This window comes from Phodopus roborovskii, unplaced genomic scaffold (genome assembly GCF_943737965.1).
Source record: "Phodopus roborovskii unplaced genomic scaffold, PHOROB, whole genome shotgun sequence".
Taxonomy (NCBI): Eukaryota; Metazoa; Chordata; class Mammalia; order Rodentia; family Cricetidae; genus Phodopus; species Phodopus roborovskii.
Window position 1 is genome coordinate 20,491,799 of NW_026125444.1, and position 13,079 is coordinate 20,504,877.

Here is a 13,079-nt window from a genome sequence, read left to right on the forward strand (position 1 = left end):
TACAGACAGTTTCAGACCTCCATGTGAGTGCTGAGAACTGAATCCTGGCCCTCTGTGAGAGCAGCAACCATTCTTAACTTTTGAGCTAAGTTTCTCCAACCATGACTGGAAATTTTATAGCTGATATACTCACCAAAAATAAGAATGCAGTATGAGTTTTACAGATTAGGCATTGCTGGAAAGAAATTACTGAACTAGAACAGTAGAAGATCCATAGTGAGACCCACAGAAACAAAATGAAGTAAAAACAAAATAAGAGGTGCATATATTTCAATGAGATGACCTAGTATAATCTTTATAACTACAGGAGCAGAAACAGAATAGAATTGAGGCAACATTTGGATATTATGTCTGGAGGGAACATCACAGAACTAATAAAAGACCTTGATTTTTACTGATTTAAGATGCCTCATGAGCTACCCCCAAAATAAAAGAGAAATAGTAAAGCCATGTGGCTTTATTCTGAAGCCCTTGCTGAAGGGACAGCAGTGAGGACTTTACTCCAATGTGATGATCACTGTCTTTAAAATTGGACCGTTTAGACCATTTACATTTAGGGTAGTCATCATTGCATTTCAGTCTACCACATTAGTAAGCTGTTTGCCTCTTTCCAACTCTCCTTCTGTCCTCTTTTTCTTTCTCTCCCCTTCTCCTGCTTTCTCTCTCTCTCTCCCTCTCGATCCTGTTTTCTAGCTTTGTTTTCTATTGAACATATTTTATTACACATTTCACCTCCAGGCCTGGCTTAGAAGGTTTATACCTTCTTTTGTTTGGGGGAGTGCCCTAGGCTTTATATATTCAACATATCTTTAATATAATGTCATGGTCTACCTTTAATAATGCGCTACTTAATTACAATATAAGAATTTCTTGGGACTGGAGAGATGACTCGGCATTTACGAGTTCTTGCTGCTCCTCCTAAGGAACCAAGTTTGGTTCCCAGCACTGCAAGTTTCACACCATTTATAGCTCCAGCTCCAGGGATATCCACTCTCAAACACATACACATAATTTAAAAATAAAAAAAAAAAATAAATCTCTTAGCCTGGTAGTTTTGGCACACACCTGTAATCCAAGCACTTGGGAAGCAGAGGCAGACAGATGTAGGCAGACTTTTATGTCCTGCCAGCCAGTTCCCAAATAACCACACAGAGACTTATTATTAATTACAAATGCTCAGCTGATAGCTCAGTCCTTCACTAACCAGCTCTTATAACTAATATTAACCCATATTTCTTGTCTATACTCTGCCATACGGCTCAGTACCTTTTCTCAATACAGCAAGTTCATCTCCTGCTCCCTCTGCATCTTCTCAAAACTCCCGAGATTCCTCCTCTTCTTCTCACTCTCCTTCTGTCTGACAGCCTAACCTCTACCTGACCAGCTATTGGCCAGTCAGCTCCTGTATTAAACCAGTCACAGTGACATATATTCACACAGTATAAAGGACTAATTCCACAACTGATATCTGCTTTCCAGGCCAACCTGATCTACAGAACAAGTTCCAGATAACCAGAGCTATAACACAGAGAAACCCTGTCTTGAAAGAAACAAAATAACCAAAAATTAAGTAATAGTCTTTCTAAAAGAAAAAGAATTGTGTCCAAAGATGCTGAGGTAGAAAGTATTCTTCATATAGGGAAAAGCCATTGTTGGGAGAATCATCAGAGAATTGCCACAATGCAAGGTCGGAGAAAAACCTCTACTAAAGCCATTTAAAAGAAATGGTTCTAGTGACTCGCATGGGATCACATGACCGAGTGCAGCCAATCAAACTTAGCTTCCATCAGGTACAACAGAGTGGAACCCTAAAAACCCAGTTCCTGCCCAGAGTCAAACACCCACTAATCAGGACTAGGCATATTTGCATGGTGGAAATTGCTCGATGGAAATTCCAATCACAAGGAGGACAGCTCCACCCAAAACACTGCTACAATCATTGTGTGACTGCAGGCAATTTTGCTATCACCTTGTGTGATAACACTGTTTCCTTGTAAAGTACTAAATAAACTGGTAGCACACACCTTTATCCCCAGCACTCAAGAGGCAGAGGCAGGCGGATCTCTGTGAGTTCGAGACCAGCCTTGTCTACAAGCGCTAGTTCCAGGACAGCCTCCAAAACCAGAGAGAAACCCTGTCTCGAAAAACCAAAAAAAAAGTACTAAATAAACTTTGCTACTCTGGTCTGATTTATGTAACCCCTTCACTGTCCACTAGCCAGTGTACAGGCTTGAAGGTCTAGGTTTAATCCTTAGACCTACAACATGACAGAAGATGAGGTTTTAAAGTATCTTTACCACTCTTTTACCGGGACTTGTTAACGTGGATGGCGTTCACGCCAAGACTGTGAAGAAGGTGGCTAGGGTTACTATGGAGAAGTAATGACTTCCACACCAACAAGTGTGTGTGCGAGGAGCTCGCTAATATCCCCAGAAAGAAGCTCCATAACAAGATAGCCAGCTATGTCCACAGCTTTCCCCCTCTTTTGTTTCCTCTTATACACAGTGTAAGTTACGCTCTGATTGGTTTAATAAAGAAGCTGACTGACCAATAACCAGGCAGGACAAGGCTAGGGGGAAAAGCCAAACTGAGAATGATGGGGAGAAGAAGGGCGGGGTCAATGGAGATGCCGGGCAGAACGTGTGGAAAATGAGGTGACATGCCTTGAGCCACATGACAAAACACAGATAGGAATAAGGGTTAATTTCAATATAAGGGTTACCTAGTAATAAGCCTGGGATGTTGGTCGAGCATTAACAATTAATATAAGCCTCTGAGTGATTATTTGGAAATGTCTATGAAACAGGGTGGGACAAAGAAACCTCCGCTTACATATCTATTATTTTTAACCCACTGAATCCAATATATGCATGGGATGGGGGCATCTACTGGATACTGGGGAACCAACCAACAGCCACACTTCTAAAGAAAAACTGATTCTCTCCCAGCAGCCATTAAACTGCCAGTAGCTCCTCAACCAAGAGTGAGGCTTAGGGACATCTCCTCTATGCTGGGATTTCTGTGTTTGGTTGGTTTTGATTTTTTGTTTTGTTTTCTGAAACAGGGTTTCTCTGTAGCTTTGGAGGCTGTCCTAGAACCCACTCAGTAGACCAGGCTGGCCTCGAACTCACAGAGATCCACCTGCATCTGCTCCCCAAGTATGGGATTAAAGGGGTGCAAACTAACACACCTAGCATCGTGCTGGAATTTTTAACTGGCATGACGTTGCCCAAGTCTTGGTAAGCGATCGCAGCTGCTCTGAGTCCGTATATACAGTAGGCATGCCATGTCCAGAGGACAGCATTTCACAGTCCTCCTCCTCCTCTGGCTCTTACATTCTTTCTACCCCCATCCCCCATCCCAGTGGTCCCACAGCCTCTGGGTTAGTTTGATATAGACGTCCCATCATTGGCCGAGCAACTGCAGTCATTTATTTTCTAGTACAGCTACAATAAGAAGCTTCTCTTGTTGGAGTAGCACAGATCTACAGATATGAACATAAATATTAAGAAGGCTTAGAAAAACAACACCAAAAGGCTCTGACCTGGGGCTTGTGGCTTCCCTGGCCACTAGTTTTAACCATGTTTCCAAGACTAGGCAGGAATCCCTGCCTGTGGAGCAGACCTCAGATCCAATCAGATCTTCAGTTTGGTTACTCCTATAAACAGTGTTGCACATCCTCCCATCAGGTCAACAACATTGTAGCGTATAGGTGCTGGTGCTTGGTAAGACCACAGATGTATTTATTACCCTTCCATCCTGCCTAGTGTCTTCCAAAGCCATGAAGGCATAGGTTTTCTGGTCATTTCCGGCTGATTTTTACATGTCCTGAAACCACTGTGTGTTGTCTTCAGAAAATAGTGGGTTACCATCTAGTTATGATGGGCAACCATGAGCAATAGTAATAACCTATATTGGGGCCTCCCTGACCAATAAACCATACAGAGGTAATCTGTGCCTGTCAATGATATTGTTCTTTATCTATATCTTCTGGAAGCAGCATTGTTCACTAATGTGGAATAATTCTGTTCAAGCTTTTTTTAAATATTTATTTATTTTGAAACAGGGTTTTTATGAATAGCCCTGGCTGTCCTAGAATTCACTCTGTAAACCATGCTGGCTTGGAACTTAGAAGTCCATTTGCCTCTTCCTCCAAAGTGCTAGGACAAATTCCTTTAAAAAAAAAAAAGAAGAAGAAGAAAAGTATATTTTTAATTACCTTACAAACTAGTGGGGCTTGTAAGGTTTCTTTGCCCATCCTTAGTTTTGGTTGTTTCTGAAAGAGGCTAGGTCTCATCACAGTTACCCTCTCCCCTTCATGTTCACTGTACTAACTGATACCAAGGACAACAAGAACCTTAACAAACACAAGAAGAAAATAAATTTATTAGAACGATACTGTCCCACTCCAAAAAAAAAAAAAAAAAAAAAAAAAAAACCACTGGGTGGGAAATGGAGACCTAACATAACCAACATTAAAAACACGCAGGAACCAAAAGGTTGGCAGCTAGTAGATCTGCAAAGCGGATTGTCCCCAGCATCAGTGGCATTCATTACTATTGTTCAGTGGCTCTGATCACACTGTTGTAACTCTTACATTGCTACAAGCAAAATGTGACTATCTCTTCTTCCCCCTTGAGTCATTCATTCTGAGTTTTAGAAAGAGTATCTGATTGCAACGCGTAGCTCATGCCCGTTTCCATTTGATTTTGCTGTTGCTCGGGATGACCTTGAATCTATAGGCTCATGTGATCCTTCTGCCTCAGCCTCCTGAGAAGCTGGAACTATGTGCACATACCGCTGCATTTTGGTGTTTCTCTTCTTTCTCAGGATGGCTGGCCACCACCAGTCCCTGAGGGTAGAGGGAACAGAGCAGGGGAACAGGGTTCAGAAGGCTGTGGACACAATGGAGATAGCCCTCAGGGTGATGACTTCAGTGAGTGAGGCAACTCAACTTTATCCCAGAGTATAGTAAATATATGGGCTTGGGAAGCCTGGGGACAAACCTTAATTTGCATTAAGTGGCATGGTCCTATCATAAAGCTCAGTTAGTGGTGGCATGGCACTATGAAAGTAGCTAGAGCATGTTACTTAATTACCATGTGATCCACAGGGGAAATGTGTTTGCAGGGAACTATGTATGTCAAGGGTCATGCTTGAGATAAGTCAGGCATCTGGGCCTAGAGACATCCTCCAAATAAGAGCAGGTAAAGAACAGGAAGTCTGTCTGGGGAGGGGTCTTTCATGTTGCCGGGCGTAGAGTAGGATGCCGGGCCATGATAGACAGCAACTTCTGACCAGAAGGGAGGGCCTCGAGACATATTTTACTTCATTGCTCCCAGCTACCCCAGGCTCATCCTCCTCAAAATCTTCTGCTTGTGGAGATGGAAGGGCCCAAGGTTGACTCGGGATTAAGGTGTGCCTTAGTTACTTTTCAGTTCCTGTGATTAAAGAAAAAAAGCACTCGACTAAAGCAATTTAGGGAAGTTTGTGTTGGCTCACATCCAGGGTACAGGTCCATCGTGGAGGGAAATCACAGTGACAGGGGCTCAAGGAAGCCTAGAGCAGCGAGTCCTCCAGCTCAGCTCACTCTCTCTATTTTTTAAATTTTATTTACTTATTTGTTTATTTATTTATTTTGGTTTTTTGAGACAGGGTTTCTCTGTGGTTTTGGAGTCTGTCCTGGAACTAACTCTGTAGAGCAGGCTGGCCTCCAACTCACAGAGATCCACCTGCCTCTGCCTCCCGAGTGCTGGGATTAAAGGCGTGTGCCACTAACACCCAGCTCTAGCCAGCTTTCCTTAACTTAAATTATCCTGTCTACTTTTTGCCTCTGGGCTTTATCTCCCTCTATTTTATATACCTTTCTTTATTCCTTACTCTGTGGCTTGCTGTGCAGTTGGGTGGTAGGCCCTCAGAGTCCTACTCTCCTCCTTTTCTCCATCCTCAATCATCCCTTCCCAGATTTCTCCTCCTATTTATTCTCCCTGTATGCCAGCCCTACCTATCCTTTCTCCTCCCTAGCTATTGGCTGTTCGGCTCTTTATTTGACCAATCAATCAGATGTTTTAGACAGGCAAAGTAACAGCTTCACAGAGTTAAGCAATTGTAACATAAAAGAATCCAAACATCTTTGGATCATTAAGCAAATATCCCACAGCATAAATAAATGTAGCACATCTTCCACTAATATTCTACAAATACTCCACTCCCACTGTTAGGAGTCCAACAGGAACACCAAGCTTCACAACCATAATATATATGTAGAGGCCCTAACTCTGACCCATGCAGGCTCCCTGATTGTCTCTTCAGTCTCTGTGAGCCCCTATGAGCCCTGGTTAGTTAATTCTGTGGGTCATGTTCTTGGGATGTCTGTCCTCTGGCTCCTACAATCCTTCCTCCCCCCTCTCCCCTGGGATTCCCTGAACTCCACTCAGTGTTTAGCTTTGGGTCTCTGCATCTACTCTGGCTAGTTTCTGGATGAAGCCTCTCTGATGACAACTGGGAAAGGCACCAGTCTACCAGTACAGCAGATATCATTAGGAATCATTTCATTGACTTTTTTTGCCAGTCATGTTTGGTTCTATCACAGGTCTCTGGGCTATCCAGACTCTGGGTCTTGGCTATGCAGGCAGCATCATGAATGGGCTCTCTCCTGTGGCATGGGTCTCAAGCTGGACCAGTCATTGGTGGGCCCCTCCCATGTGTTCTTTCTGCCTCTGCTTCCTGAGTACTGGTATAGGCACATGCCACCACCACCCAGCACCCAGCCCGTACCCCATTTTTAAATTGGATTATTTGGCTTGTTTTTGTCTAGTTTCTTGAGTTTTTATTTTATTTTATTTATTTATTTATTTATTGAGACAGGGTTTCTCTGTGGCTTTGGAGGCTGTCCTGGAACTAGCTCTTGTAGACCAGGCTGGCCTCTAACTCACAGAGATCTGCCTTCCTCTGCCTCCTGAGTGCTGGGATTAAAGGCATGTGCCACTAACGCCTGGCTTGTTTCTTGAATTTTTAATATATATATATATATATATATATATATTATTGGGTAATAATATATACTATTGGATTATATATATATATATATATATATATATATATAATGTTAACCCTCTGTCAGATGTGGAATTGGTGAAAATTTTCCCATTCTGTAGGCTGCTATTTTGTCCTATTAATGGTGATCTTTGCCTTACAGAAGCTTTTCAGTTTCATGAGGCCCCAAAAATCAGGTGCCCATAGGTGTGTAGATTTATGTACGGGTCTTTGATTAGATCCCATTGATCAACCTGTCTGTTTTTATGCCAATGCCATGTGGTTTTTATTACAATAGTTCTGTAGTACAGCTTGAAATCAAGGATGGTAATATCTCCAGAAGTTCTTTTATTGTTCAGGATTGTTTTAACTATCCTGTTTTTTTTTTTGTTTGTTTGTTTGTTTTGTTTTGTTTTTTGTTTTTCCATGTGAAGTTGAGTATCGTTTTTTTCAAGATCTGTAAATAATTGTATTGGAATTTTGATGGGGATTGAATTTGGTAAAATGGCCATTTTTGCTATGTTAATCCTACAGATCCATGAGCATGAGGGATTTTTCCATCTTCTGATATCTTCTTCAATTTCTTTCCAAGATATTTTACAATATTTGTGGCTCTTTGTGAAGGATGGTGTTTCCCTGGTTTCTTTCTCAGCCTATTTGTCATTTGTATATAGGAGGGCTACTGATTTTTTTTTTTTAGTTAATTTTGTATCCAGCCACATTACTGAAGGTGTTTATCAGCTGTAGGAGTTTTTGGGGTCTCTTGTGTATACTATATCATCTGCAAATAATGATAGTTGACTTCTTCTCTTTCTAATTTATTTTCCTTGATCTCCTTAAGTTGGCTTGTTGCTCTAGCTAGAACTTTAACTAATACATAGAATAGATATGGAGAGAGTGGACAGCCTTGTCTTGTTCCTGATTTTAGTAGAATTGCTTTGAGTTTCTCTCCGCTTCATTTGCTGTTGGCTATAGGCTTGCTGTGCATTACCTTTATTATGTTTAGGTATATGACTTGTATCCCTGATCTCTCCAAAACTGTTATCATGAAAGAGTGTTGGAATTTGTCATAGGCTTATCAGCTTCTAATGAGATGATCATGTGTTTTGTTTTTTGTTTTTTTTTTTTTTCATTTTAGGTTTGGTCTTTTCTTAATGTCCCAGATTTCCTGGATGTTTTATGTCAGCATTAAACATTTTCTTTGACTGATGTGCCTATTTCTCTTACTGTATCTTCAACACCTGAGATCTCTCTCCCATCTCTCGTTTTCTGTTGGTGATGCCTGTGTCTGTCATTCCTGGTCAGTTCCCCGCATTTCCCATTTCCAGTGTTCCCTCAGTTTGTGTTTTCTTTATTGCTTGTATTTCCATTTTTAGGTCTTGAACAGTTTTATTCATTTCCTCCAACTGTTTTCTCCTTCTGCTTCTTTTTCTTTTTCTTGGCTCTCTTTGGGGAATTGACTGATTCCCTCCAATTTTTGTTTGTCTTTTCCTTGATTTCTTTAAGGGATTTATTCATTTCCCCTTTAAGGACCTCTATCATCTTCATAAATTTGGTTTTAAAGACATTTTCTTGTGCTTCAGCTGTGTTGGAGTAGTCAAGGCTTGCTGTAGCTGGATAGCTGGGCTCTGGTGCTGACATGTTGTCCTGGCTTTTATTGATTGTGTTTTTACACTGGCATCTAGGCATCTGGGTTTGGGGTGGCTATAGGTCAAGATGCTGATCTCTGCGTTTGTATTTGTTGAATGAGTATATTTTTTCCTTGGCTTCTGTTTCCTGTTTGGTCTTCTAGTCTTCGCAGCCTGGAGTTCTGGCAGCTGGCATGACCTCTGGCCCAGCAGGGGATCTCTGTGAGAACTGAGGGGGGACATGGTGAGGAGAAGGGGAGTCGTGATTGGGGATAGTGATGGGGGCACCGAGAAGGTGGAGAAGGTCCGTGGGTGGGGTCACCTGGTGGTCAGTGTGACATCTAGCCTAGTAGTGACCCTCTGCCTGAGTTCCCCATCCGTTTTTCTAGCTTGCATGGCCTACACCTGAACACTAAATATCAACCCGAGGTGGGGCTCAGGACACAGCAGTGGCTGTGGGTTGGGTCTTCGGGATTTGAACTGAGGGTATGGGAGGATTTTGTGCAGACAGCCTATGTATTCTTCTGTGGTTGTGGCCTGTACTTGTTCTTCTGACTGTCATGGCCTGTACCTCACCAACCCCAATTTGTATGGTCTGTTGGCCTAGGTTTAATTTTCAGTATTGTTTATGATGACAAAAATAAGATCTAAGTGTTGAATGATAGTAGATGGCTAAAGAAATTATGGCATTTTCATATAATAGAGTCCTATGCAACTATTTAAGAGGACGATGCAGATTAATGTAGACTGGCCTGAAGATGAATGGAGGAGGATTGGGATCAGAAGAGGGTGCATGATCTATTTACATTTGGTTTGTTTGTTTTGGTTTTTTTGAGACAGGGTTTCTCTGTATTGTTTTAGAACCTGTCCTGGAACTCGCTCTGTAGACCAGGCAGGCCTCAAACTCACAGAGATCCGCCTGACTCTGCCTCCCAAGTGCTGGGACTAAAGGCGTGTGCCACTAATGCCCAGCTGATCTATTTACATTTGTAAAAAAGCCATACATGCAAACACTAATTCCAAAAGGGTCCACGGGGTTCATCATAGTGTTTGGCTCTGAAGAGGTCATCTGTTGGGAGAAATTGTTTTCCCTGGAGGTTCAATGTGGTAGCAAAATTGGATTCCTTTTTTCCCTACTAGATCCAGAGGCAATGACAAATAAACATCAGTTGGTTCAGAAGTTAAATATTTTCTGATTTTTTTTCTCAGTTTGATTACCATTAAAAAATTTTTTTGGTGGGTACTGGGCAGATGGCTCAGTGGTTAAGAACACTGGCTGCTCTTTCAGAGGACCTGGGTTCAGTACCTAGCACCCATGTGGCAGCTCACAACTGTCTGTGGCTACAGTTCCAGAGGATTTTACACCCATGGGAAAAAAAAAAAACCAAAGCATATAAAATAAAAATAAATAAATTTATTTAAGTTGGGTTGGGGGAGTAGGACCTGTAATGTCTATTTGGCCTCTCTGGAGACTTTTCTTTGTCTTTGGTGCTGAGGATTAAATCTAGACTTTACCATGTTAGGTGAGTGCTGTACCTTTGAGTTATACCCCAGTTCTGATTGGCATTTTAAAGTATTCTAGGGCACAGGAGTTGACATGTACCCCCACATCTATGTTATTGACTTGTTCAGCAAATACCAATCATCTCTAGGACCAGGGTCAATTGTGGTGTCTTACTTACACACCATAAGTAGGTCTCAGAGCCTCCAGTGAGAGGGAAAAAATATGGAAAAAGTAAAAATGGTAACTTTGGAAAAAATTAACATTTATTTGTAGGTGGATTTTTTTTTTTGAGCTGCCAGCTCACACAAAACAAAAACCAAAACCACAAAGATGTATTTCTAATTATGAAGTCTTGACCTATAGCTTAGGCTTGACCCACAAGCTCTTACAACTTAACCATTTATATTAATCTGCGTTTTGCCTCATGGCTTTTTTACCTCTCTTCCATCTTACCCCTCTTGCTTTCTCTCCTTGCTCTTTGGTGCTTCCTCCACCTGAGGCTGATCTCCTCCTCTTCCGTCTCTGCCTGGAAGTCCCGCCTGTGCAGCTACTGGTCATTCAGCTGTATTAAACCAGTCAAAAGGCACCTTCGCAAAGACACACCTTCACAGTGTACAAGAAGCTTATTCCACAGTATTTACTGGCATTGTGTATAGATGCTGGGGGATGGCCTACATGCCTGGGCACACATGTGGAGATCAGGGGACAGACACGGAGTTGATTCTCTCCTTCTACCATGTGGGCCCTGGGAAGGGAACTCAGGCTGTCAGTCTTGGCAGCAGCCGTCTGAGCATCTCTGCAGCCCGTGAAGAGTGCTAACTCTTGCTCTGTTATTGAGAGCATAATCCTGTGAGATAATTCTGGGGATATAGCTTAGTTGAGAGAGTACTAGTGTGTACAGCTCTGGATTTGACCTTTAGTAGCACATAAACCGGAAGTGGTGGGCCTATAATCCCAGCCCTTGGGAGGTAGAGGAAGGGTGATCAGAGGGCCAACCTCAGCTATGTAGTGAGTTCGAGTTCAGCCTGGGCTCATCCTGTCACAAAACGAAACAAAAAGAACACCTCCAATTCTTGAAACACCAGTGAAAAGATTTGAGGATTGTGTACGTTTAACCCCATCTTATACTTTCTTTTTAAGAACATGGTATTTTTATTGATTATTTGAGAACTTCACGTCATGTACCTTGTTTTAGTTAGGGTTTTTATTGCTGTGAAGAGACACCATGACCATGGCCGGTCTTATAAAGGAAAACATTTAATTGAGGCAGCTCGCTTACAATTTCAGAGGTTCCATCCACTGTCATCATGGCGGGGAGCATGGTGGCGTGCAGGCAGACACGGTGCTGGAGCTGGGAGTCCTACATCTTATAGGCAACAGCAAGTCAGAAGTCAATTGATTTCCATACCCAGTGGGAAATCAATTGAAAAAGGCCCCAAAGCCCAGTGATGCACTTCCTCCAACAAGGCCACGCCTCCTAATAGTGCCCTTTGGGGGGCATTTCAAACCATCACACACTCCTAACGTTTGCTTCCCAGTACGCCCAGATCTGCCCCCACCCCTGTGACCCCTCACTCACCCCCCCCCCAAATAAGAAAAGAACTAACAAGTCCAATTTGCGTTGCTCATATACTCACTGGATCATGGTCAAACTCCCAATAGCCGGCCCCTTAAAGAAAACTGAGCCCTTCCCCACTTGACTCCTGCCAGAAGCCTCAGCATATTTATCACATTTTTTTTTTTCCTTTTCTTTGCTTGGTTTTTCAAGACAGGGTTTCTCTGTATAACAGCCTTGACTGTCCTGGAACTCACGCTATAGACCAGACCGGCCTTTTACTCATGAGAGATATGTCTGCTTCTGCCTCTGACACCACTGCCTAGCCCTTATCACAGTTTCTTAGAGTTCTCTTTGATATTTTCCTGTCTAGGCTATTCCTTTTTTGGGGGGGGGGTGGGAGTATGGTTATGACAGGAGCCTTCTATGTCCCTCTTCTTCTCAACTGTGATTCTACAATCATTGATGCTACTGCAAAAGTAGCTTCCTTCCCCTTTATAGTTAGTGGGAGCATGGATCATGAACATTCACGTGGTCTCCAGTGTCAGTGAGTGCCACAAACTTCAGTATCCAGCAACACACACCATGGTCCTCTGCCGGAGCACCACAGACACCATCATAGACCTCAGCATCTACACAGGCCAAGGGCATCAACATGGCCTCTGGGGAACACATTAGCCCCATCTACTTTCAAACTGTGCTTGCTTTTCATTCCTCTCAATAGTCCATAAATTGGCAAAAGGTTTTTTTTTTTAAACAAACTTGTTTGTTTTGTAATTGAGGTTGGAACTGAACTTAAGTCTCATTTATGATTGCTAGGCAAGCGTTCTACCAGAGCTATACCCCAGACTCTACAGTTCTTATTTTCACAGACGAGCTTTTGGAGAATAAGTCAAACAGTCTGCACGGATGTCATAACAGCAGTTTTGCATGCTTTAAACATACACAATCTGGTCTGAATACTTTCCCCAATTTACTTAGGGCGTTAGAGACTTCAGCAAGATGATGTTGCAGATTGTAAATAAAATAATGCTTTCTACCCATGCCCTCTACTGGTGCTCTGCTGACATCTAGCCATGCATGCTGTGTGGATCACTGTTTCTACAGATTTATTTATGTATTTTATGTATATGAGGCAGATCCCATGATAGATGGGGTGGTGAGCCACGTGTGGTTGCTGGGAATTGAACTCAGGACCTCTGGAAGAGCAGCCAGTGCCCTTATCCGCTGAGCCATCTCTCCAGTCCCAGTCTTCAGTTCTTTTCTAAAGATTTAGACAACCATTTCCACCTTAAGCCATTCATCTCTCGAAACAAAAAAGTAATGCAAGTAAGAGAGAGGTGTGTGGTGCTTCGCC